The following is a 25,990-nucleotide window of genomic DNA, read 5'->3' as shown; positions in this document are numbered from 1 at the left end:
CAAACATACACATTCTTTCAATTCAATAACTATTTACCAAAAAAAAATTTATGATAATTTTCTTCAGAATGTCTCTTTATAGCGAACGGTTTAATTGACATGTACAACGATCTAAAAATCTACGTATCTCCTAAACCATAAATTTGATCGAGTTGAACAAAGAGTAACTTTTCGTTAAAAATCGATTTGAAAATTCATTTTTGCTACTTTTAGTTTGTACAGATTGTCCCTGCAAAAGTTACGGGTGTGTTTTATGTCACGTCCTCTAGTTATTCCCGAATTTTTTTTAATCAAGTCCCGGTATAACTTAGAGATTTTGAACATTTCTTATTTTTATATTTTGGTCAATTTTTCAATGGGATATACAAAAATATCTGGAATTCACATTTAAATAATGACTAATTTTGAGGATTTATAGAGAAAACATATTTATACTTTGTATTGTATATTTTTCTTACATTTGTATTCAAACATACACATTCTTTCAATTCAATAACTATTTACCAAAAAAAAATTTATGATAATTTTCTTCAGAATGTCTCTTTATAGCGAACGGTTTAATTGACATGTACAACGATCTAAAAATCTACGTATCTCCTAAACCATAAATTTGATCGAGTTGAACAAAGAGTAACTTTTCGTTAAAAATCGATTTGAAAATTCATTTTTGCTACTTTTAGTTTGTACAGATTGTCCCTGCAAAAGTTACGGGTGTGTTTTATGTCACGTCCTCTAGTTATTCCCGAATTTTTTTTAATCAAGTCCCGGTATAACTTAGAGATTTTGAACATTTCTTATTTTTATATTTTGGTCAATTTTTCAATGGGATATACAAAAATATCTGGAATTCACATTTAAATAATGACTAATTTTGAGGATTTATAGAGAAAACATATTTATACTTTGTATTGTATATTTTTCTTACATTTGTATTCAAACATACACATTCTTTCAATTCAATAACTATTTACCAAAAAAAAATTTATGATAATTTTCTTCAGAATGTCTCTTTATAGCGAACGGTTTAATTGACATGTACAACGATCTAAAAATCTACGTATCTCCTAAACCATAAATTTGATCGAGTTGAACAAAGAGTAACTTTTCGTTAAAAATCGATTTGAAAATTCATTTTTGCTACTTTTAGTTTGTACAGATTGTCCCTGCAAAAGTTACGGGTGTGTTTTATGTCACGTCCTCTAGTTATTCCCGATTTTTTTTCAATCAAGTCCCGGTATAACTTAGAGATTTTGAACATTTCTTATTTTCATATTTTGTTGAATTTTTCAATGGGATATGCAAAAATATCTGGAATTCACATTTAAATAATGACTAATTTTGAGGATTTATAGAGAAAACATATTTATACTTTGTATTGTATATTTTTCTTACATTTGTATTCAAACATACACATTCTTTCAATTCAATAACTATTTACCAAAAAAAATTTATGATAATTTTCTTCAGAATGTCTCTTTATAGCGAACGGTTTAATTGACATGTACAACGATCTAAAAATCTACGTATCTCCTAAACCATAAATTTGATCGAGTTGAACAAAGAGTAACTTTTCGTTAAAAATCGATTTGAAAATTCATTTTTGCTACTTTCAGTTTGTACAGATTGTCCCTGCAAAAGTTACGGGTGTGTTTTATGTCACGTCATCTAGTTATTCCCGAATTTTTTTTAATCAAGTCCCGGTATAACTTAGAGATTTTGAACATTTCTTATTTTCATATTTTGTTGAATTTTTCAATGGGATATACAAAAATATCTGGAATTCACATTTAAATAATGACTAATTTTGAGGATTTATAGAGAAAACATATTTATACTTTGTATTGTATATTTTTCTTACATTTGTATTCAAAGATACACATTCTTTCAATTCAATAACTATTTACCAAAAAAAAATTTATGATAATTTTCTTCAGAATGTCTCTTTATAGCGAACGGATTAATTGACATGTACAAAGATCTAAAAATCTACGTATCTCCTAAACCATAAATTTGATCGAGTTGAACAAAGAGTAACTTTTCGTTAAAAATCGATTTGAAAATTCATTTTTGCTACTTTTAGTTTGTACAGATTGTCCCTGCAAAAGTTACGGGTTGTTTTTTATGTCACGTCATCTAGTTATTCCCGAATTTTTTTTAATCAAGTCCCGGTATAACTTAGAGATTTTGAACATTTCTTATTTTCATATTTTGTTGAATTTTTCAATGGGATATACAAAAATATCTGGAATTCACATTTAAATAATGACTAATTTTGAGGATTTATAGAGAAAACATATTTATACTTTGTATTGTATATTTTTCTTACATTTGTATTCAAACATACACATTCTTTCAATTCAATAACTATTTACCAAAAAAAATTTATGATAATTTTCTTCAGAATGTCTCTTTATAGCGAACGGTTTAATTGACATGTACAACGATCTAAAAATCTACGTATCTCCTAAACCATAAATTTGATCGAGTTGAACAAAGAGTAACTTTTCGTTAAAAATCGATTTGAAAATTCATTTTTGCTACTTTCAGTTTGTACAGATTGTCCCTGCAAAAGTTACGGGTGTGTTTTATGTCACGTCATCTAGTTATTCCCGAATTTTTTTTAATCAAGTCCCGGTATAACTTAGAGATTTTGAACATTTCTTATTTTCATATTTTGTTGAATTTTTCAATGGGATATACAAAAATATCTGGAATTCACATTTAAATAATGACTAATTTTGAGGATTTATAGAGAAAACATATTTATACTTTGTATTGTATATTTTTCTTACATTTGTATTCAAACATACACATTCTTTCAATTCAATAACTATTTACCAAAAAAAAATTTATGATAATTTTCTTCAGAATGTCTCTTTATAGCGAACGGTTTAATTGACATGTACAACGATCTAAAAATCTACGTATCTCCTAAACCATAAATTTGATCGAGTTGAACAAAGAGTAACTTTTCGTTAAAAATCGATTTGAAAATTCATTTTTGCTACTTTTAGTTTGTACAGATTGTCCCTGCAAAAGTTACGGGTGTGTTTTATGTCACGTCCTCTAGTTATTCCCGATTTTTTTTCAATCAAGTCCCGGTATAACTTAGAGATTTTGAACATTTCTTATTTTCATATTTTGTTGAATTTTTCAATGGGATATACAAAAATATCTGGAATTCACATTTAAATAATGACTAATTTTGAGGATTTATAGAGAAAACATATTTATACTTTGTATTGTATATTTTTCTTACATTTGTATTCAAAGATACACATTCTTTCAATTCAATAACTATTTACCAAAAAAAAATTTATGATAATTTTCTTCAGAATGTCTCTTTATAGCGAACGGATTAATTGACATGTACAACGATCTAAAAATCTACGTATCTCCTAAACCATAAATTTGATCGAGTTGAACAAAGAGTAACTTTTCGTTAAAAATCGATTTGAAAATTCATTTTTGCTACTTTCAGTTTGTACAGATTGTCCCTGCAAAAGTTACGGGTGTGTTTTATGTCACGTCATCTAGTTATTCCCGAATTTTTTTTAATCAAGTCCCGGTATAACTTAGAGATTTTGAACATTTCTTATTTTCATATTTTGTTGAATTTTTCAATGGGATATACAAAAATATCTGGAATTCACATTTAAATAATGACTAATTTTGAGGATTTATAGAGAAAACATATTTATACTTTGTATTGTATATTTTTCTTACATTTGTATTCAAAGATACACATTCTTTCAATTCAATAACTATTTACCAAAAAAAAATTTATGATAATTTTCTTCAGAATGTCTCTTTATAGCGAACGGATTAATTGACATGTACAAAGATCTAAAAATCTACGTATCTCCTAAACCATAAATTTGATCGAGTTGAACAAAGAGTAACTTTTCGTTAAAAATCGATTTGAAAATTCATTTTTGCTACTTTTAGTTTGTACAGATTGTCCCTGCAAAAGTTACGGGTTGTTTTTTATGTCACGTCATCTAGTTATTCCCGAATTTTTTTTAATCAAGTCCCGGTATAACTTAGAGATTTTGAACATTTCTTATTTTCATATTTTGTTGAATTTTTCAATGGGATATACAAAAATATCTGGAATTCACATTTAAATAATGACTAATTTTGAGGATTTATAGAGAAAACATATTTATACTTTGTATTGTATATTTTTCTTACATTTGTATTCAAACATACACATTCTTTCAATTCAATAACTATTTACCAAAAAAAAAATTATGATAATTTTCTTCAGAATGTCTCTTTATAGCGAACGGTTTAATTGACATGTACAACGATCTAAAAATCTACGTATCTCCTAAACCATAAATTTGATCGAGTTGAACAAAGAGTAACTTTTCGTTAAAAATCGATTTGAAAATTCGTTTTTGCTACTTTCAGTTTGTACAGATTGTCCCTGCAAAAGTTACGGGTGTGTTTTATGTCACGTCATCTAGTTATTCCCGAATTTTTTTTAATCAAGTCCCGGTATAACTTAGAGATTTTGAACATTTCTTATTTTCATATTTTGTTGAATTTTTCAATGGGATATACAAAAATATCTGGAATTCACATTTAAATAATGACTAATTTTGAGGATTTATAGAGAAAACATATTTATACTTTGTATTGTATATTTTTCTTACATTTGTATTCAAACATACACATTCTTTCAATTCAATAACTATTTACCAAAAAAAAATTTATGATAATTTTCTTCAGAATGTCTCTTTATAGCGAACGGATTAATTGACATGTACAAAGATCTAAAAATCTACGTATCTCCTAAACCATAAATTTGATCGAGTTGAACAAAGAGTAACTTTTCGTTAAAAATCGATTTGAAAATTCATTTTTGCTACTTTCAGTTTGTACAGATTGTCCCTGCAAAAGTTACGGGTGTGTTTTATGTCACGTCATCTAGTTATTCCCGAATTTTTTTTAATCAAGTCCCGGTATAACTTAGAGATTTTGAACATTTCTTATTTTCATATTTTGTTGAATTTTTCAATGGGATATACAAAAATATCTGGAATTCACATTTAAATAATGACTAATTTTGAGGATTTATAGAGAAAACATATTTATACTTTGTATTGTATATTTTTCTTACATTTGTATTCAAAGATACACATTCTTTCAATTCAATAACTATTTACCAAAAAAAAATTTATGATAATTTTCTTCAGAATGTCTCTTTATAGCGAACGGATTAATTGACATGTACAAAGATCTAAAAATCTACGTATCTCCTAAACCATAAATTTGATCGAGTTGAACAAAGAGTAACTTTTCGTTAAAAATCGATTTGAAAATTCATTTTTGCTACTTTCAGTTTGTACAGATTGTCCCTGCAAAAGTTACGGGTGTGTTTTATGTCACGTCATCTAGTTATTCCCGAATTTTTTTTAATCAAGTCCCGGTATAACTTAGAGATTTTGAACATTTCTTATTTTCATATTTTGTTGAATTTTTCAATGGGATATACAAAAATATCTGGAATTCACATTTAAATAATGACTAATTTTGAGGATTTATAGAGAAAACATATTTATACTTTGTATTGTATATTTTTCTTACATTTGTATTCAAAGATACACATTCTTTCAATTCAATAACTATTTACCAAAAAAAAATTTATGATAATTTTCTTCAGAATGTCTCTTTATAGCGAACGGATTAATTGACATGTACAAAGATCTAAAAATCTACGTATCTCCTAAACCATAAATTTGATCGAGTTGAACAAAGAGTAACTTTTCGTTAAAAATCGATTTGAAAATTCATTTTTGCTACTTTTAGTTTGTACAGATTGTCCCTGCAAAAGTTACGGGTTGTTTTTTATGTCACGTCATCTAGTTATTCCCGAATTTTTTTTAATCAAGTCCCGGTATAACTTAGAGATTTTGAACATTTCTTATTTTCATATTTTGTTGAATTTTTCAATGGGATATACAAAAATATCTGGAATTCACATTTAAATAATGACTAATTTTGAGGATTTATAGAGAAAACATATTTATACTTTGTATTGTATATTTTTCTTACATTTGTATTCAAACATACACATTCTTTCAATTCAATAACTATTTACCAAAAAAAATTTATGATAATTTTCTTCAGAATGTCTCTTTATAGCGAACGGTTTAATTGACATGTACAACGATCTAAAAATCTACGTATCTCCTAAACCATAAATTTGATCGAGTTGAACAAAGAGTAACTTTTCGTTAAAAATCGATTTGAAAATTCATTTTTGCTACTTTCAGTTTGTACAGATTGTCCCTGCAAAAGTTACGGGTGTGTTTTATGTCACGTCATCTAGTTATTCCCGAATTTTTTTTAATCAAGTCCCGGTATAACTTAGAGATTTTGAACATTTCTTATTTTCATATTTTGTTGAATTTTTCAATGGGATATGCAAAAATATCTGGAATTCACATTTAAATAATGACTAATTTTGAGGATTTATAGAGAAAACATATTTATACTTTGTATTGTATATTTTTCTTACATTTGTATTCAAAGATACACATTCTTTCAATTCAATAACTATTTACCAAAAAAAAATTTATGATAATTTTCTTCAGAATGTCTCTTTATAGCGAACGGATTAATTGACATGTACAAAGATCTAAAAATCTACGTATCTCCTAAACCATAAATTTGATCGAGTTGAACAAAGAGTAACTTTTCGTTAAAAATCGATTTGAAAATTCATTTTTGCTACTTTTAGTTTGTACAGATTGTCCCTGCAAAAGTTACGGGTTGTTTTTTATGTCACGTCATCTAGTTATTCCCGAATTTTTTTTAATCAAGTCCCGGTATAACTTAGAGATTTTGAACATTTCTTATTTTCATATTTTGTTGAATTTTTCAATGGGATATACAAAAATATCTGGAATTCACATTTAAATAATGACTAATTTTGAGGATTTATAGAGAAAACATATTTATACTTTGTATTGTATATTTTTCTTACATTTGTATTCAAACATACACATTCTTTCAATTCAATAACTATTTACCAAAAAAAATTTATGATAATTTTCTTCAGAATGTCTCTTTATAGCGAACGGTTTAATTGACATGTACAACGATCTAAAAATCTACGTATCTCCTAAACCATAAATTTGATCGAGTTGAACAAAGAGTAACTTTTCGTTAAAAATCGATTTGAAAATTCGTTTTTGCTACTTTCAGTTTGTACAGATTGTCCCTGCAAAAGTTACGGGTGTGTTTTATGTCACGTCATCTAGTTATTCCCGAATTTTTTTTAATCAAGTCCCGGTATAACTTAGAGATTTTGAACATTTCTTATTTTCATATTTTGTTGAATTTTTCAATGGGATATACAAAAATATCTGGAATTCACATTTAAATAATGACTAATTTTGAGGATTTATAGAGAAAACATATTTATACTTTGTATTGTATATTTTTCTTACATTTGTATTCAAACATACACATTCTTTCAATTCAATAACTATTTACCAAAAAAAAATTTATGATAATTTTCTTCAGAATGTCTCTTTATAGCGAACGGTTTAATTGACATGTACAACGATCTAAAAATCTACGTATCTCCTAAACCATAAATTTGATCGAGTTGAACAAAGAGTAACTTTTCGTTAAAAATCGATTTGAAAATTCGTTTTTGCTACTTTCAGTTTGTACAGATTGTCCCTGCAAAAGTTACGGGTGTGTTTTATGTCACGTCATCTAGTTATTCCCGAATTTTTTCTAATCAAGTCCCGGTATAACTTAGAGATTTTGAACATTTCTTATTTTCATATTTTGTTGAATTTTTCAATGGGATATGCAAAAATATCTGGAATTCACATTTAAATAATGACTAATTTTGAGGATTTATAGAGAAAACATATTTATACTTTGTATTGTATATTTTTCTTACATTTGTATTCAAACATACACATTCTTTCAATTCAATAACTATTTACCAAAAAAAAATTTATGATAATTTTCTTCAGAATGTCTCTTTATAGCGAACGGTTTAATTGACATGTACAACGATCTAAAAATCTACGTATCTCCTAAACCATAAATTTGATCGAGTTGAACAAAGAGTAACTTTTCGTTAAAAATCGATTTGAAAATTCGTTTTTGCTACTTTCAGTTTGTACAGATTGTCCCTGCAAAAGTTACGGGTTGTTTTTTATGTCACGTCATCTAGTTATTCCCGATTTTTTTTCAATCAAGTCCCGGTATAACTTAGAGATTTTGAACATTTCTAATTTTCATATTTTGTTGAATTTTTCAATGGGATATACAAAAATATCTGGAATTCACATTTAAATAATGACTAATTTTGAGGATTTATAGAGAAAACATATTTATACTTTGTATTGTATATTTTTCTTACATTTGTATTCAAACATACACATTCTTTCAATTCAATAACTATTTACCAAAAAAAAATTTATGATAATTTTCTTCAGAATGTCTCTTTATAGCGAACGGTTTAATTGACATGTACAACGATCTAAAAATCTACGTATCTCCTAAACCATAAATTTGATCGAGTTGAACAAAGAGTAACTTTTCGTTAAAAATCGATTTGAAAATTCATTTTTGCTACTTTTAGTTTGTACAGATTGTCCCTGCAAAAGTTACGGGTGTGTTTTATGTCACGTCATCTAGTTATTCCCGAATTTTTTCTAATCAAGTCCCGGTATAATTTAGAGATTTTGAACATTTCTTATTTTCATAATTAGTGTAATTTATCAATGAAATATGCAAAAATTTTCACATTTAAATAATGACTAATCACTTCCTAATATTAAAAGATAGTAAAGTTATTATAAATATTTGGTATTTTCCAAAACGCAACACAAAATCGGTTGCAGTAGAATAAGTAGAAGGAAGTACAAACCGAATGATAACAGAATCGGTTACTTAAACGTAAAACTCGAATCATTATCATTAAAATGACTAAGTTTGCTTGTGTGAGTATCAAATTATTATTAGTGATATTGGTGAATAGTGAAAATTCTGGAGAATGGACTATTTTAACGATTAACGCCAAACCGTATCTTTTGAACTCAACTGGTAATGAAAGATTCCGAAATTCAAGTACTTCGACTATTGGTTATTGCAATATTATTGATTGTAATTTTAAAAAAGAAACAGCTCCGAAAATCACTAAATCGATCATGAATGACGTGCTAAGTCCAATCATATTGGAAAAAGGTGTTTTCGAAATATCCATAAATAAAATAGATAATTTCTGTTCTTCATACTACGAATTATTGAAATCGTCAAACTATTCTACGGGATTTTACTTTTTACGCCGTCTGAATTTACTTTATATTTGGGATACTCAACTGGATTCTTTACAAAGTTGCTACAAAGGATTCGCCAGAGAATCTAGAATGAATGATTCTAAGATATCAATCATATTCGAAAACGAAAACTCCAGTTATGCACTTGAACTTCAACATCGCTTAAGAGATAACTTGTGGTCTACAAATCAATCTGTCCTTTTTGTAACTAACGTTTCTACAGAATCTTATCATTCTTCTTCCAATTACTATTATGGTTGTGAAGGATTCTTCTACATAACTCATTTCAATTTCTTCACTGCTAAACCAAAACAACAATCAACTTATGTAACAAATATTATAACAGCAGTATGTATTTCTTTACTAATTATTATCATAATAACAATTATTTTATACGTATATAAGAGAAGAAGAAATACAGTTGAACAAGTCGAATATTTCGAATCACATCTTTATGAAACGCCAAAATTTATCGAGCCCGAAGATTCGAATCCAGAAACTTTGAAATACGATTACGTTTATGCTGATTCTAGACCTAGAAATTTATTAGGAGGTTTGAAAAAACCAATACCGCCAGCTAAACCTCTCAAATCAATACAAAAATGTGATGCAGTGAAGTTTGATATCAAGACAAAAGACGATTGTATTAATTTACAAACGCAAGCAGAAAGTTTAAAGTGAAAACCTAAATTTTGTGATATCGTTCAATTAAACACTTTATTGTTATTAATATGTGGAATTTTCTCGATTCTTTTTATGTTAAATTATAGTTATTGGTAATTACAAACTTTTTTCGTCACGTGAAAAATTTTCAATGTATACGACGACCAAACAATATTATGGGAATGACAAAAAATTGACGCTTCAAGAATTATTGTGACAAATATTTTTGGCTACATTTACAGATATTATTCTTCAAAATAGAATAAATGCTTATGATTTAATTATATTTGGCTTCTGCTAGCATTCCTGGACTCCTAGTGGAACCTCTAGTTTTGTTAGTCATTTTTCTTTTTTCTTTTCAGCGCCGTCTTCTTCCTCGCCATTGAGTTTTTTCTTAAAGCTCTTAATCTTTGCCTCGCTGAATTCTAGGAATTCCTCTTTAAGATATAAAAATATTTTGCATCTCGAGGTACATCTTTAAATGCCACGGTGGTAAAAAAAGTATTTGAAGATCAACTGTTGAATTTTTTAAAAGTAATCAAAGTATTCTAATATAATAATCTTATACGGTTAGTGCGGGTTTTTTTGTAAATAAATAAAACAATAAACCAAATCACCCTCTTTAGAAAAGTAAATTTTTATTTCAAATCGTTCAACTCATTATAGTCAATATTTGAAATTCTTTTCAAGATGATAACTTAGATCAGTATCTTCAGAGACCTTATCGTGCTGACTTAGAACAAGTTTTTGTTCGATTTGGGGGCTTTGCTCGGACGAAAACAAGTTTAGAAACAAAAATAACAATCCTTCGCTTCGATTCAAAATAAACAAAAATTCGTGTGACAAAAATAGTGTTTCAGAGCATTTCAAACGACTCTCAAATGGGTTAGTTTGAAACCAATACCTAATAAGTAAGATTTATACTTTTTAAAATATATTTAAATATTGATTTATAGAGAAAACATATTTATACTTTGTATTGTATATTTTTCTTACATTTGTATTCAAACATACACATTCTTTCAATTCAATAACTTGTCCGTTTGTTTAAATGGGATTTTCTAATCACATATTTACCAAAGTTTAATCAAGTTATTGAATTGAAACTTCGAATACTTTCTTTTAATGACGGCAATACATAATTCAAAAAAAATTTTTGATTATTTTCTTCAGAATGTTTCTTTATGGCGAATTTTTCCCTTGGTATCTACAACGACCTAAAAATCTACGTATCTCCTAAACCATAAATTTGATCGAGTTGAACAAAGAGTAACTTTTCGTTAAAAATCGATTTGAAAATTCATTTTTGCTACTTTTAGTTTGTACAGATTGTCCCTGCAAAAGTTACGGGTGTGTTTTATGTCACGTCATCTAGTTATTCCCGAATTTTTTTTAATCAAGTCCCGGTATAACTTAGAGATTTTGAACATTTCTTATTTTTATATTTTGATCAATTTTTCAATGGGATATACAAAAATATCTGGAATTCACATTTAAATAATGACTAATTTTGAGGATTTATAGAGAAAACATATTTATACTTTGTATTGTATATTTTTCTTACATTTGTATTCAAAGATACACATTCTTTCAATTCAATAACTATTTACCAAAAAAAAATTTATGATAATTTTCTTCAGAATGTCTCTTTATAGCGAACGGATTAATTGACATGTACAAAGATCTAAAAATCTACGTATCTCCTAAACCATAAATTTGATCGAGTTGAACAAAGAGTAACTTTTCGTTAAAAATCGATTTGAAAATTCATTTTTGCTACTTTCAGTTTGTACAGATTGTCCCTGCAAAAGTTACGGGTGTGTTTTATGTCACGTCATCTAGTTATTCCCGAATTTTTTTTAATCAAGTCCCGGTATAACTTAGAGATTTTGAACATTTCTTATTTTCATATTTTGTTGAATTTTTCAATGGGATATACAAAAATATCTGGAATTCACATTTAAATAATGACTAATTTTGAGGATTTATAGAGAAAACATATTTATACTTTGTATTGTATATTTTTCTTACATTTGTATTCAAACATACACATTCTTTCAATTCAATAACTATTTACCAAAAAAAAATTTATGATAATTTTCTTCAGAATGTCTCTTTATAGCGAACGGTTTAATTGACATGTACAACGATCTAAAAATCTACGTATCTCCTAAACCATAAATTTGATCGAGTTGAACAAAGAGTAACTTTTCGTTAAAAATCGATTTGAAAATTCATTTTTGCTACTTTTAGTTTGTACAGATTGTCCCTGCAAAAGTTACGGGTGTGTTTTATGTCACGTCCTCTAGTTATTCCCGATTTTTTTTCAATCAAGTCCCGGTATAACTTAGAGATTTTGAACATTTCTTATTTTCATATTTTGTTGAATTTTTCAATGGGATATACAAAAATATCTGGAATTCACATTTAAATAATGACTAATTTTGAGGATTTATAGAGAAAACATATTTATACTTTGTATTGTATATTTTTCTTACATTTGTATTCAAAGATACACATTCTTTCAATTCAATAACTATTTACCAAAAAAAAAATTATGATAATTTTCTTCAGAATGTCTCTTTATAGCGAACGGTTTAATTGACATGTACAACGATCTAAAAATCTACGTATCTCCTAAACCATAAATTTGATCGAGTTGAACAAAGAGTAACTTTTCGTTAAAAATCGATTTGAAAATTCATTTTTGCTACTTTCAGTTTGTACAGATTGTCCCTGCAAAAGTTACGGGTGTGTTTTATGTCACGTCATCTAGTTATTCCCGAATTTTTTTTAATCAAGTCCCGGTATAACTTAGAGATTTTGAACATTTCTTATTTTCATATTTTGTTGAATTTTTCAATGGGATATACAAAAATATCTGGAATTCACATTTAAATAATGACTAATTTTGAGGATTTATAGAGAAAACATATTTATACTTTGTATTGTATATTTTTCTTACATTTGTATTCAAACATACACATTCTTTCAATTCAATAACTATTTACCAAAAAAAATTTATGATAATTTTCTTCAGAATGTCTCTTTATAGCGAACGGTTTAATTGACATGTACAACGATCTAAAAATCTACGTATCTCCTAAACCATAAATTTGATCGAGTTGAACAAAGAGTAACTTTTCGTTAAAAATCGATTTGAAAATTCATTTTTGCTACTTTCAGTTTGTACAGATTGTCCCTGCAAAAGTTACGGGTGTGTTTTATGTCACGTCACCTAGTATTCCCGAATTTTTTTTAATCAAGTCCCGGTATAACTTAGAGATTTTGAACATTTCTTATTTTCATATTTTGTTGAATTTTTCAATGGGATATACAAAAATATCTGGAATTCACATTTAAATAATGACTAATTTTGAGGATTTATAGAGAAAACATATTTATACTTTGTATTGTATATTTTTCTTTCATTTGTATTCAAAGATACACTTTCTTACAATTGAATAACCCTTTAATATGGTTTTTATTACCACCCTTTATTTAATTTATTTGGTTAGATTGTTTAAATGGAATTTTCTAATCAAAGTTATTGAATTGAAATTTCGAATACTTTCTCACTTTTAATTACAATACGTAATTAAAAAAAAATAAAATGTCTTTATGTATTTTGTATTTATGTCATTATAAAATAGTATTTTCAATAAAAGTAACCTGATTTACAATATTCATAACGAGTTTTTCTGAATAAAACACTTTATATGAACCTTTTTTCCAAATGAGTTTTTCTGTGTAAAATAGCCTCGATAATTTAAAATTTGGTGAAGGCTACTTACAATTCCATGCTACCTAGATCGAATATCTATATAAAAGAGCGTTTACGTTGTGGGATTGTGGCAAAATTGAACACCAAAGTGTACTAACTCTAATATATTGACATAAAATTGAGATCGAATCGATATAAATCTAGATCTAGATATAAATATAGATCGAATATCTATATAAAAGAGCGTTTACGTTGTGGGATTGTGGCAAAATTAAACACCAAACTAGCTCTAATATATTCCGAGCTTTCAAATACTTATGTATTGATCGTCAGAGAATCAATTAGTTAAGAATTGCGGATAATTTTGTAATATCTTTCGAAAAATATTATGAATCTATCAACTTCAAAGTTTAATATTCAAACTAAAAAATACGTAGCAGCTATTAGTCAAATTATTCGTAGTTGTATTGAGATTTACAAAAAAGAGCTGAAAATTTCCAAAAATTCTCGTTTCAAGAACTTTTTTTAATCTTTATAATTGAATTTATGTTTTTTTTTTTGATTTTTAGTGGTTGGTTTTTTATCGTATTGATGACCTCTTAGTCTATTTTCTAAATACTAAGATGTCTGTCCTATGTAGACAGCATCACAATTAGTTTATACTTTTTTTAACTAAACAAGAAGTTTAGGAATTTTGGTATACATCGGTATTACCTTTTTAGGCTTAAAAGAAAACAGTTTTGTAGTGAAAAACTTTTTTACATACAAACAAACAAAAGTTTTTCATCACCGATCAATATTTACAGTTTTTCATTTCGAAAAATACAATTTATTATAATCAATTTTGAAAATACTCGATCTGAAAGGATACATAACTAAAAATCACAATGAAACTCGAGAATCCAATTCAAATAAGGTAAAAAGCTGCGCTCAGTTTATCCTGAAGCGTTGTTCTCCTCGGAAGTCCAGGCAACAGGATAACGTGCTCAAACGCTCCTTGAAATCCGAACAGACATGTTGTAATTGTCCATTCTGACGTGCTTTGTAGATTTGCGCAGGTAAGTTTTATAAACAATTAGAAGTTTATTTATTATAAATATTAATATAAACTAAAAATTTACATATAAAATGAAGTTTAAAAAAATGTTTCGCCGATTTATTTGCTTTTATTTAAATACATACACAAAGTTTTATTGTATTTTTATTAAAATTGATAAATTACATTCCATTTTGGGGATTAGTAAGATGGAGAAATTAGTTTTAAAAAGTCTTTTATTAACATAAAATCAGATATTAGTTGTAATTCAATAAATGTTATATTAAAATTCATTTATTTGAATTTTGAAAACATGACTTTATGACTAAAGGCATTTTAATTTAGGATTTTAAGTAAAATATAGTTTGGCTGAAGACCTTTAGGTTTTAAACCATAAAACTTGGTGTAATTTTATTTTGAACAAAGTTTTGAAGGAAATTCTACGTTTCGGATCCCATTTTATACAAAATTTAACATAGAAATTGTAAAACAAACATCGAAAACTACAGCAAAAAAGGAGATTTGTTCAAAGAAATTGATTTCGAGATACATCTCTGGAAATTTCTTCAATTTTCCATTTCTTATATATGTAATGTTAGACGTTTCGACCTTCATAAAAATATCTGTCGTTTCGAATCTAAGTATATGAATAAAGTAGTTAAATTAATTATTTTATATTGAATTATACATATTGCTTTTTTCTTAATACATTTGTCATTTTCCCTAACCAAACTCTTTTTATAATAAAAATCGTCAAGCTCCTCAAAATACTAATTTTTTTTCAAGTCTAGCAACAGAAAATAATCCGAGAGGGTTAAATCTGGCGAATAGGGTGTGTGAAGTAGCAATTCAAACTTTAATTCATTAATTTTGTCCATTGGAATATGAGCTGGTGCATTATCTTGATGAATCAACACTTTCTTCTTAGTCAAATGCGGTAGTTTTTGCTTGATTTCTTCGCTCGAACTTTGCAATAAATTCGCATTTAAGGGTTTTCTTCAACATTTCTAGACGTCTTCAACAACAACAGCCTCGTTCAAACTGTATGTTTTCTGCTATTTCATTGTACTGATGACTTCATATTCTATTTTATAAACATTCAGATGTCTGTCGTATGTAAACAGTTCCATTATTATAACAAGATATTTATCCAATTTTTTTTATATAGAAAATTATCAATTTTTTCACATTGAATTTGAAAAACTTGTCCAGGTGACTATGGGGAGTTTTAGCACCCCATATTTTTCAATTGTAGCATAACTGCCATCAAAAATACCGGCTTAATTCTTTCCATAGTGAACTGAAGAATTATTTGATATACTTCATGTTGCCCAGTTGCCCAGTTTTATACGTAATGGCGGAAGGATAATTTTGTCCCTTAAGGGCCAGTTTCTTCTTGCCCAACCCTTTTGTTTAGCTCCACTGTACCAAAGATATACGGAACAGGGAAACTTAGTGTAACAACTTTTTTGACCGAGAAGAATGTTTACCATTTTTGTATCCACACAATCTGCTACAAAAAAAGTTATTTCAGTGTCTGAGGAAAGCGATTGTTCTTCTTTCAGACTTGATAATAATTCGGGAACCTGTTTAGAAAGATTTAAATCTCTTAGGAGATTATCTAACACAGTTTGGTTCATTTTACTCACCTTCAAAATTTTTTTGTGATGAGCTTGGTATTCTAAGAGTTGCAGGCATTGAACAGTCATGTGAGGACTGCAGTAGATGTCGAAAAACCAACTGGATACTGCCATTTATCTATATTTTTAGCGTTTAAACCGTATACATAATCGGGAGCCAAAGACTTCTTATTTTTGTCCAAGAGCATCTCAAAATACTCCCCAACTTTTTTACAATACGAGGATGTATTGATATCTAGTTAGCTTAGACCAGTTCCATCTATAAACAAAATATTGCGTTACCATAACAACGAACAATAAATTATTAGAAGTGTAAGTGTAAATTTTGACGTCAAAATAGAAAAACAAAGTTACGCAATTAAAGGAAAAAATATGTCCACCGTAAGCAGATTTACGAAGATATTCTTAATACCCTTGGTGATCAATGTCCTTCGTATGCGACCGTGAAAAATTGGACTGCAAGCTTCAAAAGAGGTAAATTTTTCATTGAAGATAATGGCCGTTGAATAATGACCATCGCGTTCGATCTGTGCTCGATTTGAAAACGATGTAGACTTCTTAAACCGAATGGTTACTACGGATGAGACTTGCGTACATTTCTACAATCCAAAACCAAAGCAACAATCGATGGAATGGCGACACTCTGGTTCTCCAAGAGCTAAGAAGTTTCGTGTCCAAAAATCTGCTGGAAAGGTTCTTGCTTCAGTTTTTTGGGATTGCCATGGAGTAATCGTGGTTGATTTTGTGGATAAGGGTAGGAAAATAACTGGAGATTACTAATCGACATTACAACGGGAAAAATTAAAGATAAAAGACGCGGAAAAGTATCCAAAGGTATTTTGGTTTTGCAGGTCAACGCCCCTACACACAAATCTCATGCTGAAATGCAAAAAATTCATGATCTAGAGTTTGAATTCACCAGTTTTGGTTCCGTTAGACTATCATCTCTTTCCTCAACTGGAAACAAGTTTAAAAAGTCGTAAATTTTCTTCGGTAGCGAGGAGGTAATAAAAGCTGTGGAGGTCTGGTTTGCACAGCAAGAAAAAAGGTCTAGAGACGTTGCAGGTTCGCTGTAACAATTGTATCCAATTAAGAGGAGAATATATTGAGTAATAAAATATTTTGACATTGAAATTTTGTTTGGTTCTATAGTAAGCTAAGAATTTTTCATTTTATACACATATAACCCCCACATATATAGGAAAAATGATCTGGATTGTTTAAACAACGCCTCATTGAACTACTCATGACGGAAAAACTTTTGAGACTAACCTTAACACGGTTAAATACGCCTTTAAAGGCCCGTTTACACGAATTTAGTGAGCAAGTATTTAGTTAAGTGTTTAGTGTTTAGCACAGGTTCACACGGCTTAAAATTAACTAAATACTTGCTCACTAAACTCGTGTAAACGGGCCTTTATATTTGAAAGGTAGATTTGATAAAAAATAAATCATAAGTGAACATTATCAACTACAAAATTCGCGGCAACAGACAAAAATGAATTTCGTAAACTAGTTTCGTTTCAACTGTCCATTCTAAGTAATTGATCATTACGTTTAGTAAACAGAAGAGGCTGGGAATTAAAATGACTGTTCAACATGATAATTTACATATACTAGAAGATCGATGTAATACAAAACTTATATAACGTGAAATTAAACGGAAATCCAATTAAGAGTCCCTGAAAATTGATGTGGAGTAATTTGGAATTATCCAGGGGATTGGGTAATTAACTAATTTTCATTTCTGATTCATGTCAGGAATGTTATTGATGTAAATGTGTCTATGGGTGAACAAAAATCATCGAATTAACATTTTTTTGGCGCCTATCATGGAAATTGTTGATAATCACACCTGTCACGTTAGCGCTGTTGCCAAGTTAAAGAAGAATATTGAAAACTAAATACTAAATAACTTGATCACTAATCTTATCATACGAAATTTATAATCTTTGTGGTGAAAATTTAATAACTATTCGTTGCTTTTGATTTAATTTGTTTCGACATTCAATTATGGATTTACACCAGAGCAACGCTTGCAAATTATCGAAATGTTTCATCAAATTAATGATTCTGTTCGTCAAACTGAAGTAGTTGATCCATTTTATTTTAGTTTACTCCCAAGCATCAACTACACTACTCGCGGAGTTGTTCGAGGTTAACCGATAGTGTAGGTACGAACTTCATGCAACTTCGCCTCGCTTAACTTCCGATCGTTGTCGGTTTTTCGATTGTTTTCGGACCAAATTTAAGCCCATATCCAACCTCACTAGATCCAGACGTCCTAAATGATTCAGTAATTGAATTAAGTCAAGTGAAGAAGCTTAAGTTCTGACCATAGTCTTCAGAGTCAAAGGACTCGAACTGAAACGGAATTTCAGCTGATTTCTACTAGAGAAATCTGAGGAATTCTATCAATCTATCGCTGTACTTGGAGACTAGGATAGTGTCCTTTCACTTTATGGAAAATTAAATGAAAAGCTCTTGATTTAAATGCTTCCAAAATCCAAAATTTTGTACTCCGATTTTTTGTTTAATTGATTATGTTTCCAGAAACGATGATAGTTTGTCAAGATGTCCGCGTATTTTCGTGTACAAGATGGAGGAAAAGCATATAATTTCAAAAATACGAGCTCTATCGCCGGAAGTATCAATTTTTGAATACGATTCTTGATATTATATCCTCAATATTTAATTTTAAAGAATCGTAACCAAAGATTATTGATCTCGGTGATACCAATTGAACAGAAGCCTCCAATTACCAAAATAAAAAATAACAAGGTCCGAATAAACGGAAAAAACTGATGTTGTTTTGATTAAAATAGCAAGTGGTTGATTAACTCGATGCTGAGTAAATCGAAAATATGGTGACATAAAGAGCATGGGCGTGCAATTGAAAATTGAAAAGTCAATATTTGACTTAAGTTTTTTATCAAACTGAACATGGCATAATGGATATTTGATTAAATTCACGCTTGGAATGCCAAATTTCAAATTAAACTCCCAATTTTCAGTATATTATATTAAAAAAAATCAAATTAAACTTGAAAAAGCCAATTTGTGACATATTCGAATGCCACTTCGAAAAATTAATGCGATATTTGTAAATACCACTTTTTCAACAAAATCATTCTGAAAAGTGAATCAAAAGAGCCAATTTTTGAAATTAAACAAAAAATTGTAATTTATTAAGCGTATTAAACTTGGAGAAGCCAATTTGCGATGAAAATAAACAAAAAAGCTAATTTTTGAACTAATCAAATGTAAAAAATTGAATTTTGACTTAATTCAATTCGAAACAAGCCTCTTCTCAATTAAATTACATTTAAAAAAGCAAACTTCAGAGAAAAATAAAGCTAGAAAAGCCAATTCATCACATTAAACTCGAAAATGTCAATTTGTGATTTAATCAAATTTGTAAAAGCAAATATTTGACTTAGCTGAAGATGGAAAAGTCAATTCTTCATTGTATGACACTGAATCAAGCCAACTTTTGACAAAATGAATCATAAAAGAACGATTTTTGACAAAATGGAACCGAGAAAAAAGACTTGATCTGACTAAAGTTGTAAAATTCAGTTTTTGACAAAATTCGACCTCAAAAACCAAATTTTTGGTCAAATTAAACTTGATGAACTCTAACAAGGGCATTTGTGAATAAAATGAATTTTGAATCGCCACTTTTTGATTATACTAAATTGATATTTGAACAAATTAAATTTAAGGATGAAAATTAAATTATCGATAGAGTTGAATTTTATAAAAACCGATTTTTGAGCTTATCACAATTCAAAAAAAAATTTTTTGGTATAAATATGGCCAATTTTAGTCGTTGTTAAGATATACATCCAATTTAGAAACAAATTAATTTCGAAAAATCAATTTTTTCGTAAAATAAATTCAGAAAATCCAATTTTTCAACTTGTAGATCTCTTTAAACCCCATTTTCTACCAAATTTAACCTTAAAACGCAAAATTTTGAAAAAATCAACCCAAAAATGTGCACTTTTGGTAAAATTAAATTTGAAAATTTTGTCTTGATAGAAATATAAACAGGAAAATGCCAATTCCTAATTAAATTGAACTAGGAATATTTTTTTATTGATTTAGTCAAATTCATGACCAAATTTAACTTAAAAAAGTCAATTTTTGAGAAAGTTAAGCTCAAAAAAACTAAATTAAACCTATGAAAACCAATTTTGGACGTTGTTAAGATATAAATCCAATTTAGAAACAAATTAATTTCGAAAAATCAATTTTTTCGTAAAATAAATTCAGAAAATCCAATTTTTCAACTTGTAGATCTCTTTAAACCCCATTTTCTACCAAATTTAACCTTAAAACGCAAAATTTTGAAAAAATCAACCCAAAAATGTGCACTTTTGGTAAAATTAAATTTGAAAATTTTGTCTTGATAGAAATATAAACAGGAAAATGCCAATTCCTAATTAAATTGAACTAGGAATATTTTTTTATTGATTTAGTCAAATTCATGACCAAATTTAACTTAAAAAAGTCAATTTTTGAGAAAGTTAAGCTCAAAAAAACTAAATTAAACCTATGAAAACCAATTTTGGACGTTGTTAAGATATAAATCCAATTTAGAAACAAATTAATTTCGAAAAATCAATTTTTTCGTAAAATAAATTCAGAAAATCCAATTTTTCAACTTGTAGATCTCTTTAAACCCCATTTTCTACCAAATTTAACCTTAAAACGCAAAATTTTGAAAAAATCAACCCAAAAATGTGCACTTTTGGTAAAATTAAATTTGAAAATTTTGTCTTGATAGAAATATAAACAGGAAAATGCCAATTCCTAATTAAATTGAACTAGGAATATTTTTTTATTGATTTAGTCAAATTCATGACCAAATTTAACTTAAAAAAGTCAATTTTTGAGAAAGTTAAGCTCAAAAAAACTAAATTAAACCTATGAAAACCAATTTTGGACGTTGTTAAGATATAAATCCAATTTAGAAACAAATTAATTTCGAAAAATCAATTTTTTCGTAAAATAAATTCAGAAAATCCAATTTTTCAACTTGTAGATCTCTTTAAACCCCATTTTCTACCAAATTTAACCTTAAAACGCAAAATTTTGAAAAAATCAACCCAAAAATGTGCACTTTTGGTAAAATTAAATTTGAAAATTTTGTCTTGATAGAAATATAAACAGGAAAATGCCAATTCCTAATTAAATTGAACTAGGAATATTTTTTTATTGATTTAGTCAAATTCATGACCAAATTTAACTTAAAAAAGTCAATTTTTGAGAAAGTTAAGCCCAAAAAAACTAAATTAAACCTATGAAAACCAATTTTGGACGTTGTTAAGATATAAATCCAATTTAGAAACAAATTAATTTCGAAAAATCAATTTTTTCGTAAAATAAATTCAGAAAATCCAATTTTTCAACTTGTAGATCTCTTTAAACCCCATTTTCTACCAAATTTAACCTTAAAACGCAAAATTTTGAAAAAATCAACCCAAAAATGTGCACTTTTGGTAAAATTAAATTTGAAAATTTTGTCTTGATAGAAATATAAACAGGAAAATGCCAATTCCTAATTAAATTGAACTAGGAATATTTTTTTATTGATTTAGTCAAATTCATGACCAAATTTAACTTAAAAAAGTCAATTTTTGAGAAAGTTAAGCCCAAAAAAACTAAATTAAACCTATGAAAACCAATTTTGGACGTTGTTAAGATATAAATCCAATTTAGAAACAAATTAATTTCGAAAAATCAATTTTTTCGTAAAATAAATTCAGAAAATCCAATTTTTCAACTTGTAGATCTCTTTAAACCCCATTTTCTACCAAATTTAACCTTAAAACGCAAAATTTTGAAAAAATCAACCCAAAAATGTGCACTTTTGGTAAAATTAAATTTGAAAATTTTGTCTTGATAGAAATATAAACAGGAAAATGCCAATTCCTAATTAAATTGAACTAGGAATATTTTTTTATTGATTTAGTCAAATTCATGACCAAATTTAACTTAAAAAAGTCAATTTTTGAGAAAGTTAAGCCCAAAAAAACTAAATTAAACCTATGAAAACCAATTTTGGACGTTGTTAAGATATAAATCCAATTTAGAAACAAATTAATTTCGAAAAATCAATTTTTTCGTAAAATAAATTCAGAAAATCCAATTTTTCAACTTGTAGATCTCTTTAAACCCCATTTTCTACCAAATTTAACCTTAAAACGCAAAATTTTGAAAAAATCAACCCAAAAATGTGCACTTTTGGTAAAATTAAATTTGAAAATTTTGTCTTGATAGAAATATAAACAGGAAAATGCCAATTCCTAATTAAATTGAACTAGGAATATTTTTTTATTGATTTAGTCAAATTCATGACCAAATTTAACTTAAAAAAGTCAATTTTTGAGAAAGTTAAGCTCAAAAAAACTAAATTAAACCTATGAAAACCAATTTTGGACGTTGTTAAGATATAAATCCAATTTAGAAACAAATTAATTTCGAAAAATCAATTTTTTCGTAAAATAAATTCAGAAAATCCAATTTTTCAACTTGTAGATCTCTTTAAACCCCATTTTCTACCAAATTTAACCTTAAAACGCAAAATTTTGAAAAAATCAACCCAAAAATGTGCACTTTTGGTAAAATTAAATTTGAAAATTTTGTCTTGATAGAAATATAAACAGGAAAATGCCAATTCCTAATTAAATTGAACTAAGAATATTTTTTTATTGATTTAGTCAAATTCATGACCAAATTTAACTTAAAAAAGTCAATTTCTGAGAAAGTTAAGCTCAAAAAAACTAAATTAAACCTATGAAAACCAATTTTGGACGTTGTTAAGATATAAATCCAATTTAGAAACAAATTAATTTCGAAAAATCAATTTTTTCGTAAAATAAATTCAGAAAATCCAATTTTTCAACTTGTAGATCTCTTTAAACCCCATTTTCTACCAAATTTAACCTTAAAACGCAAAATTTTGAAAAAATCAACCCAAAAATGTGCACTTTTGGTAAAATTAAATTTGAAAATTTTGTCTTGATAGAAATATAAACAGGAAAATGCCAATTCCTAATTAAATTGAACTAGGAATATTTTTTTATTGATTTAGTCAAATTCATGACCAAATTTAACTTAAAAAAGTCAATTTTTGAGAAAGTTAAGCTCAAAAAAACTAAATTAAACCTATGAAAACCAATTTTGGACGTTGTTAAGATATAAATCCAATTTAGAAACAAATTAATTTCGAAAAATCAATTTTTTCGTAAAATAAATTCAGAAAATCCAATTTTTCAACTTGTAGATCTCTTTAAACCCCATTTTCTACCAAATTTAACCTTAAAACGCAAAATTTTGAAAAAATCAACCCAAAAATGTGCACTTTTGGTAAAATTAAATTTGAAAATTTTGTCTTGATAGAAATATAAACAGGAAAATGCCAATTCCTAATTAAATTGAACTAGGAATATTTTTTTATTGATTTAGTCAAATTCATGACCAAATTTAACTTAAAAAAGTCAATTTTTGAGAAAGTTAAGCTCAAAAAAACTAAATTAAACCTATGAAAACCAATTTTGGACGTTGTTAAGATATAAATCCAATTTAGAAACAAATTAATTTCGAAAAATCAATTTTTTCGTAAAATAAATTCAGAAAATCCAATTTTTCAACTTGTAGATCTCTTTAAACCCCATTTTCTACCAAATTTAACCTTAAAACGCAAAATTTTGAAAAAATCAACCCAAAAATGTGCACTTTTGGTAAAATTAAATTTGAAAATTTTGTCTTGATAGAAATATAAACAGGAAAATGCCAATTCCTAATTAAATTGAACTAAGAATATTTTTTTATTGATTTAGTCAAATTCATGACCAAATTTAACTTAAAAAAGTCAATTTCTGAGAAAGTTAAGCTCAAAAAAACTAAATTAAACCTATGAAAACCAATTTTGGACGTTGTTAAGATATAAATCCAATTTAGAAACAAATTAATTTCGAAAAATCAATTTTTTCGTAAAATAAATTCAGAAAATCCAATTTTTCAACTTGTAGATCTCTTTAAACCCCATTTTCTACCAAATTTAACCTTAAAACGCAAAATTTTGAAAAAATCAACCCAAAAATGTGCACTTTTGGTAAAATTAAATTTGAAAATTTTGTCTTGATAGAAATATAAACAGGAAAATGCCAATTCCTAATTAAATTGAACTAGGAATATTTTTTTATTGATTTAGTCAAATTCATGACCAAATTTAACTTAAAAAAGTCAATTTTTGAGAAAGTTAAGCTCAAAAAAACTAAATTAAACCTATGAAAACCAATTTTGGACGTTGTTAAGATATAAATCCAATTTAGAAACAAATTAATTTCGAAAAATCAATTTTTTCGTAAAATAAATTCAGAAAATCCAATTTTTCAACTTGTAGATCTCTTTAAACCCCATTTTCTACCAAATTTAACCTTAAAACGCAAAATTTTGAAAAAATCAACCCAAAAATGTGCACTTTTGGTAAAATTAAATTTGAAAATTTTGTCTTGATAGAAATATAAACAGGAAAATGCCAATTCCTAATTAAATTGAACTAGGAATATTTTTTTATTGATTTAGTCAAATTCATGACCAAATTTAACTTAAAAAAGTCAATTTTTGAGAAAGTTAAGCTCAAAAAAACTAAATTAAACCTATGAAAACCAATTTTGGACGTTGTTAAGATATAAATCCAATTTAGAAACAAATTAATTTCGAAAAATCAATTTTTTCGTAAAATAAATTCAGAAAATCCAATTTTTCAACTTGTAGATCTCTTTAAACCCCATTTTCTACCAAATTTAACCTTAAAACGCAAAATTTTGAAAAAATCAACCCAAAAATGTGCACTTTTGGTAAAATTAAATTTGAAAATTTTGTCTTGATAGAAATATAAACAGGAAAATGCCAATTCCTAATTAAATTGAACTAGGAATATTTTTTTATTGATTTAGTCAAATTCATGACCAAATTTAACTTAAAAAAGTCAATTTTTGAGAAAGTTAAGCCCAAAAAAACTAAATTAAACCTATGAAAACCAATTTTGGACGTTGTTAAGATATAAATCCAATTTAGAAACAAATTAATTTCGAAAAATCAATTTTTTCGTAAAATAAATTCAGAAAATCCAATTTTTCAACTTGTAGATCTCTTTAAACCCCATTTTCTACCAAATTTAACCTTAAAACGCAAAATTTTGAAAAAATCAACCCAAAAATGTGCACTTTTGGTAAAATTAAATTTGAAAATTTTGTCTTGATAGAAATATAAACAGGAAAATGCCAATTCCTAACTAAATTGAACTAGAAATATGTTTTTCTTGATTTTGTCAAATTTATGACCAAATTTAATTTAAAAAATTCAATTTTTGAGAAAGTTGAACCCAAAAAAACTAAACTAAACCTATGAAAACCAATTTTTTCTCACTACACCCATTTTCAACCAAACTAAACTTGAAAATGGTGATTTTAAGGAAAATTAAACAAAAAAGTGCATTTTTGACTAAAATAAGCTTAGAAAAATCATTTTTCTTTTTATTCAGCCAATTTTTAACCAAATTTTGAGAAAATTGACCCGCGCATTTTTGTCCAAT

At 27.2% G+C, this 25,990-nt stretch overlaps 1 protein-coding gene across 2 annotated transcripts in view; it reads left to right on the top strand.

Annotated features, from left to right (window-relative positions):
- The first annotated feature begins 14,636 nt into the window (after positions 1-14,636).
- LOC130450286 (receptor-type guanylate cyclase gcy-8) overlaps positions 14,637-25,990 on the top strand; it is a 40,925-nt gene continuing 29,571 nt past the window's right edge. Inside the window, exon 1 of one of the 2 annotated variants that reach the window (XM_056788612.1) lies at positions 14,637-14,762. The gene's annotated coding sequence lies outside the window, so the exon portion shown is untranslated. The remainder of the gene's footprint in view (positions 14,763-25,990) is intronic. The other variant, XM_056788611.1, reaches the window with a different exon arrangement.

Source organism: Diorhabda sublineata, chromosome 11, assembly GCF_026230105.1.
Source record: "Diorhabda sublineata isolate icDioSubl1.1 chromosome 11, icDioSubl1.1, whole genome shotgun sequence".
Classification (NCBI taxonomy): domain Eukaryota; kingdom Metazoa; phylum Arthropoda; class Insecta; order Coleoptera; family Chrysomelidae; genus Diorhabda; species Diorhabda sublineata.
This window is presented reverse-complemented; position numbering and strand designations above follow the sequence as displayed.